The 21868-nt window shown below is 41.0% G+C and overlaps 1 protein-coding gene across 10 annotated transcripts in view; it reads left to right on the forward strand.

Annotated features, from left to right (window-relative positions):
* Window positions 1-21868, forward strand: part of LOC141576289 (trafficking protein particle complex subunit 9-like) — a 145079-nt gene that overhangs the window by 99652 nt on the left and 23559 nt on the right. For 2 of the 10 annotated variants that reach the window (XM_074359087.1, XM_074359090.1), the window contains 3 exons: window positions 14926-15111; window positions 15876-16087; window positions 17596-17827. The exons of 7 other annotated variants lie outside the window; for them this stretch is intronic. The gene's annotated coding sequence lies outside the window, so the exon portion shown is untranslated. The remainder of the gene's footprint in view (window positions 1-14925; window positions 15112-15875; window positions 16088-17595; window positions 17828-21868) is intronic. One more of the 10 variants, XM_074359088.1, reaches the window with a different exon arrangement.

Below are 21868 nucleotides of genomic sequence, written 5' to 3' on the forward strand. Positions count from 1 at the left end.
GTGAGAAGTAGGAGCAGGTCAGGGGGCCTCTGAGGTCACTGGTGACCTTGGTAATGAGGTGAGGGTGGGCGAGCAGTGTCAGGGGTGGGGCTAGAACTCTACCAGGGAGCCTCTGAAGGGTTTGAAGTGGGGGTGATGTAAACAAATTTGTGCTTTGGGAAGGCTGCCCTGGCTATGTGTGTGTGTGTGTGTGTATGTAGCGGGGAAGAGGGGGAGGGTGCCACCAACTGGGGGATCATTAGAAGGCCATTCACAGGCTGGAAGGTGACCAGTGGGAGAGGGGCATCGGGGCTGCTTGGGGACGGCAGGGGCAGTGTGGATGCCGGATTTCCTTATGGGGAGGGCTTGTTAGCAGGGCCATCCTAGCGGCGCCTTTTGGCTGGAAGAAAACAGATGGAGGTCACCAGGTGGACTTTCCTCCTCTCTCCTTCCCTGCCTTGTGTGATGATCTTAGCTCAGCGAATATTTGGAACAGAAGAGCTAAGTTCCAGGGTAGCCCAGGACTTTGTTGAGCTCGTTCAAGTGAGATCTGATAGGATTTAGGTTTGTGTTCAGATCTGCATGTTCACTTAGCTAGAAACGTCCCATATTTTGGATTTCCATGGGGGTTTTTATTCTTGATAAAGATTGCTTTATTGGTGAGAGGAAATTTGATACAGCTGTTGTCTTTCTCAAAAAAAATATCATATCTTTTAAGAACTTTAATATTCAAAAGAATAAGAATATATAAAAATGATAAAGTAAGGCTTTGGTGCAGTTTCTTTGATTTCTGAGTTAATGTGGAGTTAGAGCCTTTGCATTATTTAATGGCACATCCTTGTCAGTATTTAAAGAGCTGTTAGTGAGAGCCCCTGGCCCCACCTCTCAAAGCATCATTAAAGTTTGCTCTGAAATAGTGAGGTCATAAAGGTCTTGTTTGCAGAAGCCAAACGGTTTATAATATGCAGCATAGCTCCCTTTATAAAATAATAATAGGGTCAAAATTAAGAAAGTGGAAGATAATTGATTTTTTTTAAAGCTGAAACATTAACGTTCTTGTGCTAATGTTGCAACTGGAAATTTTGAAAAGAAAAATCCTACTGTAATATCATCTATGTGGAATACATATGTGCCTTTCATGTTTGAAAAGTGACTGCACAGTGGTTTTTGAAGTCAGGAGCATTCCATCTCAGATACTGGCAGTGATGTTTGCTGGTTTTCAATGGAAGAGCCTAAATTTGCCTTCTTAGTGTTTTTTTTTTTTTTTTTTTTGGAGTTTGAGGGTTGAGTATTGCTTTGCCAGCATGATTTTGGGGCAATTTGGGGGCAGATGTCGTGCACCAGCAGTGAGATATTTCCATGCATTTTATTTTCCGGACATCACCAGGGCACATGTAGGGTTTGTGCCTGCAGGCTGGGATGCTGCATGACTCCCTGATCAATCACCGTTATGTCATGGAGCTGCTCCGGTCAGTGAATGATTTTCTGTGGCTTGGATGTAAGGTGGTCTGATGCAGATGATCAGATGTGTAGTTAAAGTGCTATTACTTGAAATAAGAGAAACCTAGAAACATGGCTCTAAAAATACAGGATGAGGGAGGAGAATTGGCTGAGCTGCTTGCAGTGGGGAGTCTTCTCAGTTGACTCCCTCACCGTGATTCCTGACAATATCTGCCCCAGCCCTGCACGGTAGTCCTGCCGAAGTAAGCATGCCCTTTGCTCAGAAACGCACTGAATTTCCTTGTGCCTCTGTTTGTTGGCTTCTTTTTTTTAAAGCACATCTTGCCCTTTGCTTAAATGCCATCTCTGCTAGTCACCTGTTAACATTCATTCTTCTGGACCTCGTCCATACATAGCTGCTGAATGGATGAACATGTAGTGGAACATTATTCAGACGTAAGAGTGAATAAAAAAGAAAAAATAAATAAAGGGGAAGATGAAAAAGGCCACCTGTTCTGGGAAGTCCACCCTGACTGCTCAACCCGCCCTTTTCCCTTTGAAACCCAATCCCTTATGCTCCACTCTACTCTTTTTGATAGTACTTACCACCTTCTAATAAACTTTAACGTTTTCAAAAAAAAAAAAAAAAGAGAGAGATGTTGATACCACTTCAACATGGACGAGCCTTGATAACAGCATGTTAAGTGAAAGGAACCAGACACAAACGGCCACATATTGTTGATTTCAGTGATCTGAAATGCCCAGAATAGGCACATGCAGAGGCAGAGTGCAGGTGATGGTTGCAAAGCGCTGGGTGGAGGCGGATGAAGGAGTGACTGCTAGTGACAGGGGGTTTCTTCTGGGGTGATGAAGTGTTCTGGGAATAGATGGTGGTGAGGGCTGCACAACCGTGAGTGTGCAGAAGACTACTGAGCGCTGTCTCTGGGAGTGCCTGTTGTTGGGGCGGCTTTATTTTGTTCTCATCCTGCAATGTGAAGAGTCATCTTGTGCTGAGGCCGTTCTACTCCTGTGAGTGGTGAGGCTCAGAGACTTTGCAGCCATGTTTCTTTTTTCCCCCTTGCTAATTGTATGCAAAAAAGGTTTAAACCTGAGAAAGTGCTCCATGTGCAGAAATGTCTTTCAGTTTTGCATGGTTTAAAAATCTTGAGAACTTTTTAATCGTTGAGGACATTCTGTTGGTGGAAACAGCCCATGAAGCCTCGGTGAGACCTGGAAGAGCCGCGCTTCCCTCCCTGACACGGGTGGGGATTTCACCCCCGTTCAGGCAGTGAAGGGCACAGACCCGTGAGCGGAGTTGACAATCGTGAGTATTTACGTGTATCCGTTGCTTCATCTTGGATATTAATTTCAAGCTGAGTCAGTTTGTGGCGGCAGCCTCATCCTACATCAGGAATTTATAGTATCTGCTCTTTGAGGTGAAGACCAGACAGACTTGATTATTTAACAGTCTCCCTTGAATTGATATCTCAGATTCCTTTGTCAAAAACAAAACAGCAGAAATACAGACGTCCTTTAATGCCAGTGTGACCTGGAACGGGTTTAGTCTGTGCCTCAGTGGCCTTATCTGCGGGTGGGGAAGATGATAACAGTGCTTCCCTCAGAGGGGCTGGTGAGGGGGGAGTGAGAAGCACAAATGGAGGACTTACACGAGATGCTCATGAATGACCGAATTTAGTGCTCTCAGCCTGGTGAGGCCTCAGGGGCAGAGATGTCAGAACAGAGCAGTCCTAGCCGGAGCTCCATCCGTGTTGGCAGCTGTTAGCATCACTATCACCACTGTGTGTTATCAGGTAGTTTCAAGACTTGGTAATATGAATTCATGAATAATGTTAAAAGACTAGACATCTCAGATCCAGTTTACATAGTTCTCAAGATTTCCTCTGAGAAATGGATGTTTTATTCCCCATCTTAAATCTGAGTTGAGTCTCTAAAAAAAATTCTGTATTCCTCCATCTTTTTGCTTTAATTCTCCATTTCTTAAAAAAAAATTTTTTTAAATGGAGTTACTGGGGACTGAAGTGAGGGCCTCATGCCTGCTAAGCACATACTCTCCCAAATGAAGTATAATCTCCCCCTGAATTTTTTTAAACTTTACTTTCTTAGTATTCAGAGTTTAGAGGCCTCTAATTCTTTTTCTGGAGACTTGTCCATGAACCTGTAAATCTATAATTAATAGACAAAACTTGTTTTATTAAAAAAATCAATAGAATATTCTGCAATCCATCCAAAAGGAAATGCTCATTGACTTAAAATATTTCTCCTTTATGGTGATTTCTACTTTTTGGTCTAGCTTAATTTATTAAAAGCCATCCTCATCATCATAATGACCAAACTTGATGTGAGTGGACACCTACCTAAGGCTAAAATGCTTTCCTCATGTTTTACTTCATAGTAGGTGTTTGAGGGTAGGTATCAGTGTCTCCTTTTTTGCAGCTGAGGGATTGAGAGATGGGGCAGCTTGTCCCAAATCACACGCAGCTGGCGGTGGCTAGCTCGGTGCTGGAACCCAGGCTTCACAGGATGCATTCTTAATTGCTCCTCTAATCAGCCTCCCGTTGAGTGGTTTCCCGAACTCCTGTGAGTCCATAAATGGCCGATTTTAGTGATCTCAGCCTGATGAGGCCTTCAAAGCAGAGACACCAGTGAGAATGTGAGACAGAGTGGCCTAAATTAAAATTGTACATTTTCACAAATGTTTTATTCTCAGGTAATTACTTAAAAATTTAATATATTTTTTATTTTAGTGCTCTGTAAGCACTAAAAACAAAATGTTAAAATAATTATAATGCAAAAGAGAAGTGGGCTTTGAAAGTCCAACCATTGCTAATGATGTTACTTGTTTTTCTCTAGTGGCGCTTATTGACAAAAATACTTACAAAGACTGAATTGGTTTTATGTAGTCTTAGTATGGAAGAAAAGATTGTCAGTGAATATTGTAATTAAAATCTTTACTCTTTTCTTTCCTGATGATGAATATGTAAGTTGTTTTCATGGCTTAATTACACTTCCTCATTTGTGAAATTTGAGTAATATCGTTTACCTTGTCAGACTGTGAGTGTTAGACGCCTTGTATACAAAGCACCCGAGGTGCTTAATGAAAATGTGCTGTCACAATGACAGATAGTTTAGAAGGATCAACTCTGAATACTAAAGTGGGTGGCTTATTTCTGATGCATATTCAATATGTAAATATATGATATATATGAATATGGTTTAAAGTAACAAGGATTCATTTTTTTTAATGCAGTATGAATTTTTAATGAAATCTGTATCATTCTAGTGAGACAGGGACTAGTTAAATTGCCTTAAGCAGACGACCCTGAAGATTATTTACACAGAATATGTATTGATACAACTCAGAATTCATGTTGCCGTGTAACCATCCACTCAGACTTTTAAATTCATGGGATTCTGACCAGATCCATTAAGTTTAGAAAAATCCACATTGATCATTTTCAGGGAATAAGCTTCTCTCTTTTGTGATTAAAGAAAATTTTGATTTTTTTCCTGCACTCTTAACAGGTTTAAAATATCAAAACATTGATTTGACATGTCACTTTTTTAATAGAGAGAATAAAGCTCATGCTGTTTTAATATGTAAATAAATGTTTCTGTATTTCAACAAACTTGTATGATTTCCTGGCTCTTTGAGAAGTATTTTGCAAGATACTTAGATTACCTACTGTTGGAAAAATACAGACGTGACTTTTATGAATATAGGCCTAGTAAAGATCTGTTGGTTTTTGCTACAGTGCAAGACGTGAGGCCTAGGAGAGCTTTGCTGCGGATTGCCAGGAGGACAGATCCCAGGTCTCAGTCTCCCCTCCTGTAAAATGAAGTGGCTGGACTGTATTCTTTCCTCTTCTAAGATGAGTTTCCATGAGCCTATGTATTTTGTTTATATTCAGGAGTATCAGCAATATCAGATTAAATACTGAATACCCCTCCCTTCCCCCAAAGCAAAGTGCAGTATGTGGTATATAAGCTTTTAGTTATCTGATTCTCGTTTCTGATCCTACAGGCAATTTTTGTGTTGCATGTTTCCCAGCAACCTGGAAGGTCTTTTTAGCCATAGGTGGCGCTGTTGCACCTTCTTACAGTCTTAATTTTCCTGTTTGTAAAAGAAGGCTTAAACAACGTTATTTTATTTTGATTTCTTTGCTTAATGCTTCAGAATAGCACAGTGTCCATTATGTCTATCTACCTAGAAAAATTATCCTGCTTATATCTTAGTTTTATTCTTTCATCTCACTGTGAACATTTCAGACTTGCTGTGCAAACAATGGCAAAATCGGACTTTTCTTCCAGTGTTAGAAACCAGTGAGCCGGGATTTTATAAAACAGCTAGAAGCGGCCTCTGGAGCACCTTAAAGCTGAAAAGTGTATTGAGTTCCCTGAGTATTGACCCCGCCGCTGTCTGTTAATTGGTGGTAGGAGATTTGGTACATATACAAAGGGGTGTAGATTTTTGACTTGGGTTTGCATGCACGTGCTGCCACTGAGCCACGTGAGCCTGAGTCAGTTCGTTCTGATTTTTTCTGTGAGATGGGGACGCTCGTATCTGCTTTGTAGAATTGTGAGAATTAGAAATTATGTAAAGTGTTTAGCACAGTGGGTATCTCAAGAGGGCTCATAAACTTTAGCTGCTCTTTTGTGTGAAGCCATCATCTTATACTCTTTGGCAATTACTAAGAAACAGGCAAATAAGAAAAGCTGGTTTTATGATGAAAGATATTTGAGGAGGTTCTATATTTCCTATACCCATAATTTAGCATCAGCAGAGTCAGAACTGTTACACAGTCACCCTGATCCAACGTTAAGCCACAGAATTTTTTGTTACTTCATATATGTTGGGGCTTAAGGGGATCCAATACTTATACACATGTTGTCTTCAGCAGCCAACTGAGAGATGACACAAAAGAGTAGGCAGCCGATAAATATCTTCTTTGTTACTGATGAAGCCACGTTCCCCATGAACTTCAGGGCTGTGGGAAAATGCGTGTCATGATACTGTGTCCCAGAAGTAGACTCACCCTGTCCCAGGTAGCTCTGGGCCACAGCGAGCCTTCCCTTGAGAGGATCTGCCCCTTCATGGACAGGGCTGTCCTGCCATGGAGCTGAGCATCCCAGGTACTTCCCAAGGGTGGCCAACACTGGAGGGAAAGGAAGGGTTTCACATGCCCTACTTGTCTCCCCGGACTCACACCTCACTCTGTTAGTGTGACGAGGGCTAGCTGTGGGCCAGTGATCAGGGGTGTGAAGGGAGAAGCACTCTCCGTGGCCCAGAGGAGTGGGGAGGAGGCATCCCCTCCTGCAGTTTAAACAGGTGGTGGGATGGAACAGAAGGGTGCTCCCCAAGAGTTTATAAAAGGAGAAGTAAGGATTTTCTTTGGGACTTAGACTAGCCAGGAAACACAGAAGATGATTAGAAGGGAGACTTGTAAATCACTTTAATATTAAGTTGACATTTGTTGAGCACCAAAAATGTGCTACATTCTTTTCTGAGAGTTTTACAGAAATGAATCCTTCAATCTTCTCAACAAGCGAGTAAGGAAGGTTTGATTGTTATCCCAGTTTTACAGTGCGGAAATTGAGGCACACAGAGGGTAAGTAAGTTGGCCAAAGTCACAGAACTGGTAAGTGGCAGAGCTGGTATTTAAACCCTGGCTGTCTGGTTTTGAGGCTCACAGAGATGGGCTTTGGGTGTTTAGGGGTATCTGCATCCCTGGATCTCTGTACCTCTGTGCATCAGTTAGCCCAGAAAGGACAGGTAATGGAGAGTTACACAAGTGCTCACTGTCGTGTCTCGGCCACTGTCCACGAAGAGTGCACCGTGATTGGCGTTAATTGTTTTCCAGGCAGTAGATCTGTTCATATAACAGAAATTTAGTCCATTGAGTTAATCTAGAAACCCTTCCTGCTCTGCTTCTGTCCATGCTTGCCATGTGACTGCCTGCCCATGATTGGGCCGTGGAGGAGAAAATGTACTCATGGTTGAACTCTGATATTTCAGTCTGGTTCATAGTTTCACGTCTTCTGTTACATTAAAAAGTTAAGTTTCTGGTTTTCTTGCATCAGTGTCTCATGAGTTTGGTTAATGTGAAACCAGTCCATGGGAGCCCAGGGGTGCTGACGGTATGATTTCTGAGCACGTTGTGGCACTTCTACCCGTGCAGACCTGACTGGAGGATGTCTGCCTTCCTCACTGATTTCTCCCAACAGCAGGGTCCTCTCCCACCCCCGGATGTGAGGCAGGGAGCTCTCTGAGTAGGACAGTCAGAGGCCAAGTCCACCAATCAGAAAACGATGAAGTACCTGGAAGTGGGTTTAATAGACGAAAAGGGCTTCCAGGAAGTCCGATGGGCTGTTTGAGTCCATTTGGTGAAAAGCTGTCCACTGTCTGTGGTTGAGCTGCTTCTTTGCTTTTGAAAAGTTTGGATTAGATGAAGGGATTTTAAAAAGCAGAAAGGAGTGATTTCAGGTGGTACATCCACACCGGTGAGAAGTGATGGATGACCGCCTGTGTGAGGCATAGACAGAGTCTTACAAACTTCATAAAACAGCTTTAAAAGCTCTTCCATCTGAGTGCACTTCATATGGGGTCCAGTTCATCTCTGGTCCTGCTGAGAGGGAAAATAATTGATGATGGCAGAAAAGACACGGAGGCATCAAAAAGGTCTCAGTCATGTTCCCTGGTTAAAGGATGTGACACAGTGTAATATATTTGAGATGGTTTTTCACTGAACAATTTTTAGTGTTTTCTGGGACTTCCCAGTGTCCCAAGGTTCCATGCAGCTGGGTGTCCCCTCAGTGCAGCTCTGTCAGCACTTGCCCTGGGCTGACGTGGTGTCACGGGGAGCAGGACGGTCAGCGTCCCCGGCTCCTCTGAGCTCCGTCTCCTCATCCACAGTGCCGGGTTTCTCATCCATGTCTACATAGTAGAGTTCCTGAGAATCACACGTGATGGTTGTCAGGTGTGATTTGTGGTTGTTTCTGTGATTGTCATATAGACAATATTTGACAGAAACACATGTTTTTTTATTGTAATTGTAGCACCTAGATTGCAGTGGTTTTTAGTCTGCATTTTTTTTATAACTTTATTCTTATTTTTAAATATGCACTTATTTTTATTTATTTTTTTTGGTGGTACTGGGGACTGAAGCCAGGACATTGTGCATGCTAAGCAGGTGCTCTACAACTGAGTAATACACACCCTCCTTGTCTGCACTTGAAAATAAATATTGCAATAAACAAAATAGCTAACACCATCATGGGTCTTAGTCTCTGTATAGACAATTGAACACGAATGCTATTTCAGTAAGAATTAATGTTGTTGGGACATACTTTTCTGTATCTGTTAATGTGCTTAAAAACGATCATAGCTAGTGATAAACACGAATCTTGGATCCAGTACTTCTTACAGTCTGTTCTGCCATCATGGGAAATTACATTCTACAGAGAAGGCTAATTGGGTCTCTTTGATATTTGGATGGTTTAGCAGATGATCAAGGCTTTCAAAAGCTGACAGTTTTGTATTTTAAACTAACTACAAAGTTATCTTCTAGAAGTTGGAAGTCCTAAGCTTGTGAAGTGCCCAGTAATCCAGGGGGTATGTGTCTGTGTCTGTGTCTGTGTGAACGTTTGTGTGTGTGATTTCAAGAAGGTAGAAATAAGTTCCATATAGACTTCTGATAACTTTCTCCTCCAGTTCAAGGTGTAGATATATATTTACACAAATAAATTGATATTCTTTTTTCATTTGGCATATAGGTGGGAATACGAGGTTCTCAAACTTGTTTCAGAAGGGTTAGGGAGCATGAGATTAGAAAATGGGAGGAGAAAGAGGCAGGGAGGCACTTCACACTTTGTGCAGGATATGAGAAACAGTAGTTTTTCTTTTTTTCTTCAAAAGCAAACTGGCACTGAATTGTAACATGCTATTACTCAGAATTGCTCTTCTGATCAGATACAAGTGCCTCAGATTTTTCAAGGCAACATGAATGATGAAATGTGTTTTAGCAGTTATCTTAAAAGTAGTTTTATTTTTCAAGTAAAAGGCAATAGCTTGTTCTTTCTTCCAGCGGAACAAGAAATTCTCATTGATCTATGTACAAGATCTATGTGCTTAGTTACTTTGGGTTAGTTTTAAGTGCTTGTTTCATTGTGGTGTGAATGAATGTTTAAAATTTCTGGATTTTGATCTTTAGAACATGCTGATTTATCAGAACTGTTAAAAACCTGATTGTTCTTTGGTCCTCGTTTGGTGGGGCACCCTATTGATTTCTGTTGTCTGTTAAAGAGGGAAATTCTTCCTCTAGCCTGCAGATCATTAAGTGAATGGTTTGCAGTGAGTCTTTAAAACTCATTGAATGCATTGAGCATGTCTGTCCAGTGAATTTTTAATTGACTCATAGTAATGACTTTGCTTTGGTTCTGTGCCTTTTGCTCCTCTCCACAATAATTTGAATTCTCTGTTGCATTTTATAGACGTGTTCTTAACAGGGGAAGAAATTTTGCAATTTTTACAGATGTGGGTTTTCCTGTCCCCTCTGAATGCCTTCTATAATTGATACAACAAAAATCTGTTATTGCAGTGCTTAATTATTTCATAAATTTTTTTTTGGATTAATCAGAAACAATGACAAAGACTGATAATAAAAAATACGAAAACCTTCCTTCCTTGGAAGAATAGAAATCAGGTGGTCAGGCTCACGCATGCTTTGTGCCTGACACACTTACTCTCATGTCATTGTGTATCATGATTCGGAGATGGAGTTGCTTCAGGTTTTTATAGATTTTTGTTTGAACATTTTTGTTGAATTCTTTCTCCAGGATGATGTTTCCTGTTGGGTTTGTGGAAAGTGTAGAAGAAGGGAAACAAATGCATTGTTTTGTTTTCAGGAGGCCTGAGTTGCTGATGAGAAAATAGTTGAGGGTGGGCTGAGGAACAGAGTGACACTCCCTCTCCTCCAGGCTGAAATTGATGAACAATGAAATCAATTAAGTGTATCGGTATTTGACCAATAGAAGTTAGCGAGCCCAAGCTGGCTAGTCATGCCCAATGGAATGTACTGAATACACCTGCAGAGTTAGGTGCTTTACCAAGTAGAAGCAGCTTAGAGCAATCAGAAAAATCAGTCCTATGATGAGATATAAAAAGAATATAATATCTTTTATTTCTGAAGCTTTTCTACGTTAAGTTGTGTAGAGCTAAAATTAAGTTTCACGCACCAGGAGTTAAGAGTGTGAGTGGTTCTGTGGGATCGTTATTCAGGGAGGTGTCTAGATCCTGCTAGAGTGGCTGAAGCTGGCAGGAAAAGACCCAGAGCCAGGATTTGTCATCCCAGGGTGTTCTCCATAATGGTTCCATGTGGGAGCCCATGATTGGGTTAACAAATTATAACAGACCCCAGCCGCCTGTCAACTTTAAGAAGAAAAATCTGTGCTTAGTAACTGCTTTGCAAGCAGGGGCCTGTGCATCCTCACTCCTGTCTTCTTGCCTTAAAAAGCAGAGACAATGTTTGCTTGCATAGTTGAGGTTTTAGATAGCACTCTGCTCATTGCAAAGCAAGGACCCAGGCCCTCAGCTATAAACGCTGGGCTTGTGTGCTGTTAGATAGTCTATTATCCCCAAAACAAGGACCTGGCTGGTCTGCTGGTCTGCTTTGTAATTCACATATCTAAAAAATATATCTTGTCCCCTCACCCCATGACTTCCCTAAAGATACACTAAGCCTTTGTACTCATTGTGGATTCTACAATCTCTGTCTCATCCTGCCTTTCCCCAGGTTCCTGCTTACTATCACACACCTGTTAATGACTTTTTCCTTTGATTATACACAATAAATATGGGAGAATTTGTCAGGCTCATGGAGTTGGCTCCCTACTCCCTTTCACTCTGTTAACTTTTTCCACAGAGTCTTGAGTAATTCATTCCATGTCGGTACGACTTCTGCCAGCCAGAACCCACAGCTCCAGGTGAGAAGGATGCAGTCTTTATCACTCCTAACCTAGGGAGAGACAGAAGAGTATTGTGATCTGCTCCCCCGTGGTCCCTTCCTGTCCCAGGGCCACTCCAGTTCACCTGCAGCCTTCTGGCCTCTGCTCACAGGGCCTCTGTCCCAGGACTGACCGCAGCCTATTCTTCCCTTGTCAACATTTCCTGTGCCTTTCAGAAGTTGGTCTCTTCTCTGCAGTTCAACCCTGGCAGATATGATGGTGGTCAGCGTGCTGGTGGGCAGTCCCTTGGGGATTGCCAGGAGCCATGCTGATTCTCCTGAGTCTCTCATTCTGGGTTACAGAACTGTCGAGCACCGGAGGAAGCCCATTCACGTGAGGCCAGCACAGCATTGCATCACTTTCATTTTATTTTTGAATTTTCAGTGTAGAAATTATTTGTAGCAAACTGTTCCAGATTTTCGGCCGCCTGCTTTCCTCACCACCTTTTCCTTGCTGGCTCTGGTGCTTGTTTTAACAACAAAGTTCCTTCTCTGGTCATTTCTAGCGGCTGGGCTTGCCGAATCCTTGATCTGCATTTGAAGCAGAATGCTTCTTCGTGATGTCAAACTAATTTTCCTATTTCTGAATATTTCGTGTACACTCAGCAACTGTTTCAAGTGAAATGCTCTTGTCCAATTTCGGTTAACTCACATTTGCTGATCTCCTGCTTTCATGCTGAGGGCAGTTTCTTCTTCCTGTAATAAAAGTTAGCAATATGCATTTACTATGGAAGGTCCTGGCCCGAGGTGCTTTTGTTCTTAACAGTTTTAATACAATTCACCCTTTAAAATGTACTGCGGTTTTTACTCTATGCCCAGAATTGTGCATCCCATTCAATCTTAGAACATTTTCATTCCCCCAAAAGGTAGCCCCGTATGCATAAGCAGTCATTCCCATCTTCCCCATCCTCCCCCAGCCCCAAGGAGCCACTCTTCTCTGTGGATTTGCCTGTGCAGGAAATTTCATGTAAATCGAGTCATTTCATGTAAATGGAACCGTCTATTGTGACTGACTTCTTTCACACTGAGTAACGTTTTCAATGTTTTTCCACGTTGTGGCCTGGGTCAGTACTCTATGCTTTGCTATTGCTGAATAATATTCCACTGTATGGCTGGGCCCCACTTTTTACCCATTCATCAGGTGATAGGCACTTGGGTTGTTTCTGCTTTTTGGCTGTGATGAGTAGTGTCGCCGTGAACATTCCTGTAGGAGTTTTTATGTGGACATTTGTTTTCAGTACTCTTGCGTGTGTGCCCAGAGAGCAGAATTGCTGGGTCATTCAGGAACCAAATATTCAAATCTCTGAGGACGTGCCAGGCTGTTTTCCAAAGTGACCACGCTGTGTTACGTCCTCACCAGCAAGGGCTGCGAGCTCCGCATCCTCTGTGTCCTCATTATTGCTTGTTACATTTTTTTTGATTATAACTTATTTCAGTGAGTGTGAAGCGGTTTCTCCTAGTGGTCTTGACTTGATTTCCCTTACAGCTAATGATATTGAACATCATTTCATTTTGCTTATTGGCCATTTGTATATTTTCCTTGAAAAATACCTTTTCAGATCCTTTATTCACTTTTTAATTGAGTTGCCTTTTTATTGTTGAGTTGTAGGTTTTATTTATTTATTTTTTTCATTCAGAGATACAAATTCCTAATCAGATAAATGATTTGAAAAAATTTTCTCCCGTGTGTCGTTTTTTCACTTTCTGGATGGTGCCCTATGAAGCAAGGTTTTAAATTTTGATGAACTCCAATTTATCTCTGTTTTCTTTGTTCCTTGTGCTTTTGGGGTAATATTTAAAATCTGAGGTATTTTATTTAAACTTTTATATATAAAATAACTTAATTCTTAGTACCGTTCTAGGAGACGGGTGCTGTTGTTGTTCCCAGTCTATGGATAGGAGACTGAGAGGCAGAAAATTTCACTGACATATCAGTGTCACAGCTACCCAGTGCTGTGGGAGTTCAGCCCCTCATGTTTGTCCCCAGCATCTGTGCTCTTCAACACCATGCTCCACTACTTCCTGGAATCGTTAATGAAAGCGTCTTTCCTTTTTTGATTTCTTGCTAGTTTGTTTTCTCATTGTGGACCTCATCTCCTCATTTTCCTTGCAGAGATCAGTGCAGATTTATTTTAGGTCTCATGTAGGCAGAAGCATTGCTATCAGTTAACTTCTTTATTACTCACTCTCCAGTGATGATTGTTGCTAGTTGACGTAATCAAGTCATGCTTAAGTCTTTCCTGTTCATGACACTAAAAACAGTCATGACTTACAGAATGCTCAAAGAAGAAAGTACTTGATTGATTTTATTTTGCTACCCCATCAAGCCAATCAAATAAAAACCCCGGTGTTGACACAGATTATAAGCCCTCCAAAATAGGATCACTGTCTTCCTTGTGTTTCATTTGTTTGGTCACAGTGTCTGGATAGTGCCTTGCTGTCCAGCTGTTTTGTTAGGATACGGTGCTCGTGAATCATTGTAAGGACAGACTTTTGACAACGGACTATGTTGTTCATTTCACGAGGGAAAAGGTAATATAGAAATACTGCTCAGATCTATTTTAAAATTAAGCTTGGAATTTTGAGAAGAGTTCAAGAAACCATACAGAGAACTTTTTGAATAATTTTAGATCTATCTTAGACACATTATGGTTAGATAGCAGAGTAACTTATCAACTAGATTTGACAAGAGGAGTGTATTATTGATTACTTGTTTTAGTTGAAATATTCTACCTGGGGTAAAGTAATCAGTGCCCATAAATGAACAAATATGTTTGTATTTCTATGCAACATGGGAGCAGACTTCATATGTTTCTATATAATATATATGACTGTGAGTTTTAATCTGTCTGTCAGTGTTTTTATAGTTTTTCAGCAATGTTCTACCTTTAGAATTCTTCTAAGAAATTCACCCCCGATTCTAGTGCAGTTTGTACTGTGTATCCTGTCTTATGCATGGGATTCCACTGTCCCCTCAGTGAGGAATTTCCTCTCCTATTGAGTTAGTAGCAGAGTTCAAAGAACTGTGATTTCTAGGCCTTTGCTCTCCATGTGTTTGCAGTTGGCTGTCAATCACGATTTTCCCTTTCTTGAGTTTTCATTGTTCAATTAGAATTTTTGAAAATAACTATTAATATGTTGCATCGGTCTCCCTAGAAACTTGATGTGTTTGTGCTTTTCAGTTTTCAATTTATGAAAAATGTAAGTGCACTCTTGTTTTTAAGTAGTCCTTTTTCACTAGATATTTGTTTACCTCTGTATAGTTAAAATATTTTTTTCCCAATGAATGAATCGGTGTGCATGTTTTAAAAGATACCTTACTTTTTATTTTACTTATTGTAACAGTTATATTCATTGTAGAGAATTTAGAAAATAAGAATAAACACAAAAATAACTTAAAAATGGCTTCTAATCTCACCTGGAGATCCAGTTGTAAGGTTTGAAATTGAGAATTACAAGTCCTCTCACGTTGTTCTTCTTTTTCAAGTACGTTTTGGTTACTGAGACCCTCGAATTCCCATATGAATTGTAGCAGCATCTAGTCAGTTTCTGCAGAGGAGCCCAATGGGGTTGTGATCGAGACCACGTTTAATATACGGATCGCTCTGGGGAGCACTGCCATTCCAAAAGCGCTGTCTTCTGATCCAGGAATGTGCGTGGTGCGTCTGTCCAGGTATTAGGTGTTCTTTAATATTTTTTCAACAATGCGTTGAGTTTACATAGTATTATTTTACTTTATTTTTTTTTTGCCTTTATACTGAGGACAAGTGTGCAAGGTACCGGGATCAGAAGTGTATTTGAGCCCCGCCCCTTACTGCCACCATGGACGCTGCACTCTTGCTTTGCCCTCTGTACAATTTGCACAAAATAGGACCTCAGTAACTCTCTCTTGAATGAATGATTATATGATTGTTGGATGATGCTTGAGAGTCCTTGTGATGATGTCTATTTCCCAGCCTTTCCCCTCTTCTTAACTATGCCCTTTCTCTTCCTTTCCTCCAGCCTGGGTTTCAGCCTGCCTATGGCATTTGATTTTCCCTGTCTGTAGACGCTTCCTTTCACTGGTTCATGATAATGTTACATGTGGGCTGAGGAAAATTACTAGATGTCAAGAAAGAGCAAATTCATTGCATGCTAGTATTTTTAGACTGTGGTATTCTTTTATCGATTGAAATTAAATCAGACTGACCCCCTGAGCCCTCCCGTGAGCTCTTTTCGCCTTCCTACACGTGATACTGCTCTGGTTGCTGCATGTGCCCTTCCCCCAGCCTTGGTTTTGGAGTTGAGTAAGTCACCATCAGTGGAGCCCTCTCTTTAAAAGATGAAGAGAACATTTGCTCCTTCTCCCTGGTTGGGGACTTGGATGAGATGAGGTACCAGATAAAGAATGGAGCCCCACCTCATTCTGACCCCCGCTCTTTCTGTTCCTTTCTCTAGGGGAAAAGAGTACAATTCAACAGTACAAAGATTGATTGTGAGCTAATGAGATAGACAAGACAACCGAACATTTATTAAATATCCTTTCATGCCAGAAACAAATGTATTATACACACAAAAAGCACATAAAGCACGGTAATACTGTGGTTACAATCGTGGGTCCGAGTTCGAGTCCTGCTCTGGAGTGACCAGTCCTGTGAGATGGAGAACTGGTATGTCGGCTTAGCCTCTCTCGGACTTGTTTTCTGTCCTGCAGAGACGGGGCTCGCTAGGCATCCCCCCCCGTAGAGGTGCTGTGGGGTGTAAATGATGCACGTGGGCAGCCCGAGCACAGCTGCTCATTCCTCGTAAGTGCAGGATAGCATAGCTTTTGCGGTGACGGCTTTATGACCGCCCCGGGTAGACTCTCAGTGCTCCAAAGGGATGCCTTGTGGTTTGGAGGTGGGATTCTCACTTCTGTAAATACCCAAGGATTGTGTTATTGGGCCCTGCTGATTTGAATCTATTCTTTAGAAAGTACATATTGTAGATATATTTTTCAAACATGCATGCTTTTTTAATTTTATTATTTATAATTCTACCCTCTCATCTCTTGGTGTGACTTTTCATGAAATCCAGGAAACAGTCTTAAGCTACCTGCCTCCTCACACTTCTCCATGGTGGTTTTCTTCCCTGACTAGAAGAGGATTTTGCATAGGAAATTTTATTTGTTCCCCTTTTCTTGGAGTCCCTCTGTTTGTCTGCCCAACTCTCACCTGCCCCTCTGTCTATTTCTCTACCCACTCATTCTTCTGACTTGTTCCAAGAAGCATTTTAGGTAGCTTACATAAGAACAGATACCAAGTAAACAGGTGAGAAAATGCGGCCAAGTTCAGACAGTGAGGCTATGAGGCGAGCCTTTGTGAGGGTTGCAGGCCTTAGACACACGCCTCTGCCCTGTGACTTATAAGATCGACAGCAATGTGTGCCTGAGGCGCCCATCAGACACAGGGAAACAGGGTTTGTGGGAGATGCTCACTGGCTGTGAAATAAATAAGTGGCTTAGGAGAAGCCCAGCCTTTCCAGCTACTAAGGCTTAGGAGAATATTTTGAGTGTCTTCCAAAATCAGAGTATTGCATCGTTTCATTTGTCACAGTTCTACATGTAGTTGGTTACATTCTATACCTGGAAATTTCTCCAAAACTGCTTCCCACGTGAGTCCCATGGCTCGTGAAAGGGGTGGTTCTGCTCATTGACCGGTGTTAGCCAGAAACAGAAAATGACAGCCTCCAAGGTGCCTGGGATTTGTCAGTCATGTTTTGTCAGTGCTGTTGACTTCAGAAAATGCTTTCACAGTTTCTCTCCATCTGAGGTGGCAGCGTGCTCTCTTACCAGCATCAGGAGCTCAGGGCCACGGTACAGTGGGGGCTGACTGCACTGCCGTCAAGACAGCTAAGGTAGTCACTGCAGGCGTGGTGCTTTTACGTAGTGCATTTCGTGTTCTTTAATAGAAGGTTTCAACAGGGAGTTAATTAACTGAGTTAATTAACTTTTAATAAATATGATGCTATGTTGGAAAGACAGGTATAGGCAGAATATAAGCTGTGAAGACTTTAAAAACGGTTTCATTACTGAAATTTCAGTAGGGAAGATTCAGTTTATCTTATTTATGCCTCTCTTTTAAAGTAACAAAGAAACAAGACAGAAAAAGCAGAGGATGTTTTCTGTTCTTCCTCTCAGCTTACAGGTGCCCTCACCTCCAGTGGCATCCATCCAGACACCAGCACTGACACTGGCCGTGCTCAGAACTGCCTCAGCCCTGAAGACACAACTGACAAATAGAAGGGGGCCACTCCCTGTTACAGCAGGTGCTCTCACTTTGTGGGTCCTTATGTAACTGCACGGTGTTATTCAAGATCGCCCGTTCTACATTGTGTGACACTGCTGCGGTGTCTCCTAGATATTTGTTTCTGTAAGTACTCGTGTATTTTCTCCAATATGCTTTACTACACATCTAAAAATGCTTTTTTTTTAGATGAAAAATAATGTGTATTTAATATAATAAGTGTGAATAAAAGGGGCAAAAGAGGCTATCATGGTCCCACTACTCAGAGATAATAATTAACACTTTATCATCGATTTTCTGTTCTTTTCGTCAGTGTGTATCACCTCTGTCATAAAAACCAGCGAGCACTCTGTGCCTGTTTACTGTGTGGAGACCTCCATTTTCCTTTCGGCTTATTACATGTTTTTCTACAATATTCTATCTCCCCTGGCATGATTTTTAATGACCAGTATAGCATTCTGCCTTGTGGATGCATCGTGCATTTTACTTCGGACTTAAATAAACTTTTAAATTCCAAGTATACTTAACTGAAATACTGAAAAGAGAACTGTGGTGGTACCAAAAGGCCCCTACCTCCCTTCCCCTTATTTCCTGAGAGTAAAAACTGTTGACAATGTGGTGTATATATTTCATGACTTTATGCCTATGACATATATATATACACATACATACATACACGTATATTAGAAATGTGTGTGTATACATGCTTTATGGAAAAATAAGGTCATACTATAAGTTTTCTGCAGCTCGCTTTATTCACTCAGGGGTATATCATAGACGTCCTCCCACTGCAGACTCACCCGGTCCTTTCAGATAGAGTGGAGGGGTCTCCTGATGTGCAGGTGTGGTCTCTTGTGTAAGGACAAATTTGGTGGGAGAGTGCTGTGGACAAGGAACTGGACCACGCCGAAACGCCGGCCCCCTCAGTCCCCACAGCTCACCGTGATTTACCGCGTCATTGTCTTGATGGTGGACACTTAAGTTTTCTCCATTTTCCACTGTCAGAAAGGATGTTGGACTGGCATCCTTCTTGTACAAACATTCTTGTGATCTTGTATGAGTATTCCTTTAGTTAAGGCTTCTGGAAATTTAGTCCCTGGATGTGACAATTACATTCATCACAGGCTCCTTTCAAGTGACTCTAGAAATTCCTTCTCCAGTGGGGAAAGAAAAGATGTAGAATAACTTATGTAACCAATTCTCTATCACTGGATATGATTTCTCTTCAGCTTTTCTTCCCACCATTGTAAACAGTGCTGTGTAAATGCCCTGATGAGTACATCTTTTTGAACTGATTTTGTTTTCTAAACAAAACGATTCCTAAAGTGGAGTTAAGTCTGTGTGTACACACGTTTTTCAGAGTTTACATATCCATTGACATGTTGTCCTCCAAAAAGGTCGCTCACAGTTTGTTCTCTCACAGATGGACACTAGCTAGAATATCTTTTAAAAATATTTGCCAATATGATGAGCAAAAGTGCTTTATCATTGTTTTAGTTTGCACTTGATGACCAGTGAGGTATTGAGCATTTTTCACTCATTACCCATCTGACTTTTAAAAAGTGAATGATCCCTTTTGTCCATTGCACACATTTAAGTGAGGGAGCTTCTTGTTGCTTTGTGACAGCTCTTTGTATGTTATGAACATTAACCCCTTGTCTTCATCAACATGTATCACAGAGTTTTTTCTTGTAATTTCTTGCCTTTCATTTTGTTCAGTAAGTTTATATTTGTTGTGGCCCAAAATATTCTTAAGATAGTAAATGTCTTCTTTTTGGGTTTTATCTTTGGTATTATTCTTAGAAATACTTTCTTATAATGGTATAAATCTCTTCTGTAGGTTTTTTTTAATCTCTAAGATGGAGATGATAATAGTACTTGTTATAGTGAGGAGAAGTTGAATTAATATGAGCAAAGAGTTGTATTTGCTCTTATTAGTACTTTTTAATATTTACATCACTATCTGTAATTTTTCTTGTGGTCATTATGACTGGAATAGAATTTGTTCTTTCCAGGTGATTCTCTGATTGTCCCAGGACAATTATTGAATTCATACTTTCCTCTTTGATTTGAAATCCCACCTGTACAAAATAGTTATGTACACTAGAATCTCTTTTTGATTTCATGGTTTATTTCTGTCAATCTTACTTTCTTACTCCAGCGCTATATCTTACATATTGTAAACATTTATTTAATGTCTGACAGTGCGATTTATTTTGATTCTTTTCTTCCATCCCAAACTTTCTTGGTTATTATTATGACTTTATTTTTCCTGAAGAATTCTAAAATCCTTTGCTCAAGTTAAAAAAAATCAGATAAGAGTTTTCATGGGATTTTTTAGTAAGTTTTGAATTATCTTTAGGAGAACTTACATCTTTACAAAACTGCTTTCCTCCATAGAATTTGTTGATGTCTCTACATTCACACCTCTTACTTTACCCCTAAGTATAGTCCTGTAGTTTCTTCATGTACAACATGGGCATTGTTTTTGAGTTTATTCCAGATTATTGTTGATGTTTTTGTTAATTTTGTAAGTGAGAATTTTTTGCTATTATATTTTTTAACTGTTTAAACTGACAGCTAAGAAGGCAGATTCGGTTTTTAAATACTCACTTTGTAACTTGTCATTTAAAATTGTAAGTATTAAGTACTTGTTCCAGAATCCTTTCTTTTCTGTTTTTAAAAATTTGTTTCCAAAATTATCAAAATGGCCATAGCTAAGTAGTATAGTTGGGGAGAGAGATGGAGAGAGGTAGTGTGGCTCATGTGCAAACTGTGAGTAATTTCATGGCTGCCTTTAGGCTGGAGAAGCTGCAGAAGAGCCCAGGTTAGACCAGGGGTGGCTTTGTATGCACTTGAAAGCCAGCTTTCCTGCCTTTATGGTGAAGCCTGGTGGGCGTGGCAGGTAGATGATCAAGGTCCGATGGAGGTTATTGGCTGCACAGAGCGCTGTGTCTGTGAGAACTGGAGAACATCACCATGGGAAACGCTTGGTGCCAGGAACATTGCAGGGGAGATGGGAATAATGTGTGTTAAGGATTTTCCAGTCCTGGGAGTGGGAAGAGCATACTTTGCATTCAGATCTGAGTTTGAATTCATCCTGTCTTTTTTACTGGTACTCTGACTTTTGTCAGGTTATATACCCTCTTTGAACTGCTGTTTTTTTTTTTTTTGGTTTTTTTTTTTTGTCTCTCAAAATAGGAGAATTACGGCCTGCTGCTAGAGTATTTGATCAGGGTAAATGATTTGTGTCTATAAGATGCCACGTACAGTCACAAGCTCAGTGAGAAATGGGCTGTCACCTCTTCTTCTGCAACTCAGTGCTTGACAAGACATGGGGGAAAGCTAGTCCCTAATTTGTGTGTGATGCAAGTAGGAACAAAATTAATGTTTTGAGTTTCCCTAGCAGTATTCTTACTCCTTTGCTTCATTTACTTCTTTCCTCCTTTCCTTGCCCCTTTCCCCTCCTCCACCAAAAGTGCCTGAGACTCTCTCAGAACACTAGATTCATATTACTTTAAAGGTTGTCTCATCCTCATGAAATGACAGTAACATTAAAAAAATCTGTACACATCCCAGAATTCATTGTATTTCATTTACACACACACACACACGCTTGCGCACGCGCACGCACACACACACACACACAATCAGGCTACCTCCCACATGCTGAGGGAGAAGGACCACTTTTTCTGAGTTTTCATTCACTGAGCGTGAGAGCAAAGTCTCTTACGCAGACTTTCATCAGGCTTAGTGCATGGTATTTTTAATTGGATTTCTGCTTTGTGGCCATAGAAATATTCTCCTAATAGAAGAGAGGAATTGGAGACATAGACATTCTGCTGAGATATTGGTATCATATTTGAGTTGGATAGGACTTAAGACAGCATAGAGTCGTAACTTTTTATGGGTGAGAATACATGATGTTGTAACTTGGACAAGAAAATGGGTCTTCTGCCATTGTGTCCATGCAGGTGAAGAGGCACCTGGGTGGGGGATGGCAGGGATCCTACTTGCTTGAGTTCCAGGGTCTTGCTAGTTTTCATTGCTCAGCTGCCTTTAGTTTATATCCATGTGGCCTCTCATGGGAAGGTCACTCTGTCCTGATAGACTGAGTTTCTTATCAGCAAAAAGCTCTGGACCCACTCATGTTTTCCAGAGTTTTTG

Source organism: Camelus bactrianus, chromosome X, assembly GCF_048773025.1.
Source record: "Camelus bactrianus isolate YW-2024 breed Bactrian camel chromosome X, ASM4877302v1, whole genome shotgun sequence".
Classification (NCBI taxonomy): Eukaryota; Metazoa; Chordata; class Mammalia; order Artiodactyla; family Camelidae; genus Camelus; species Camelus bactrianus.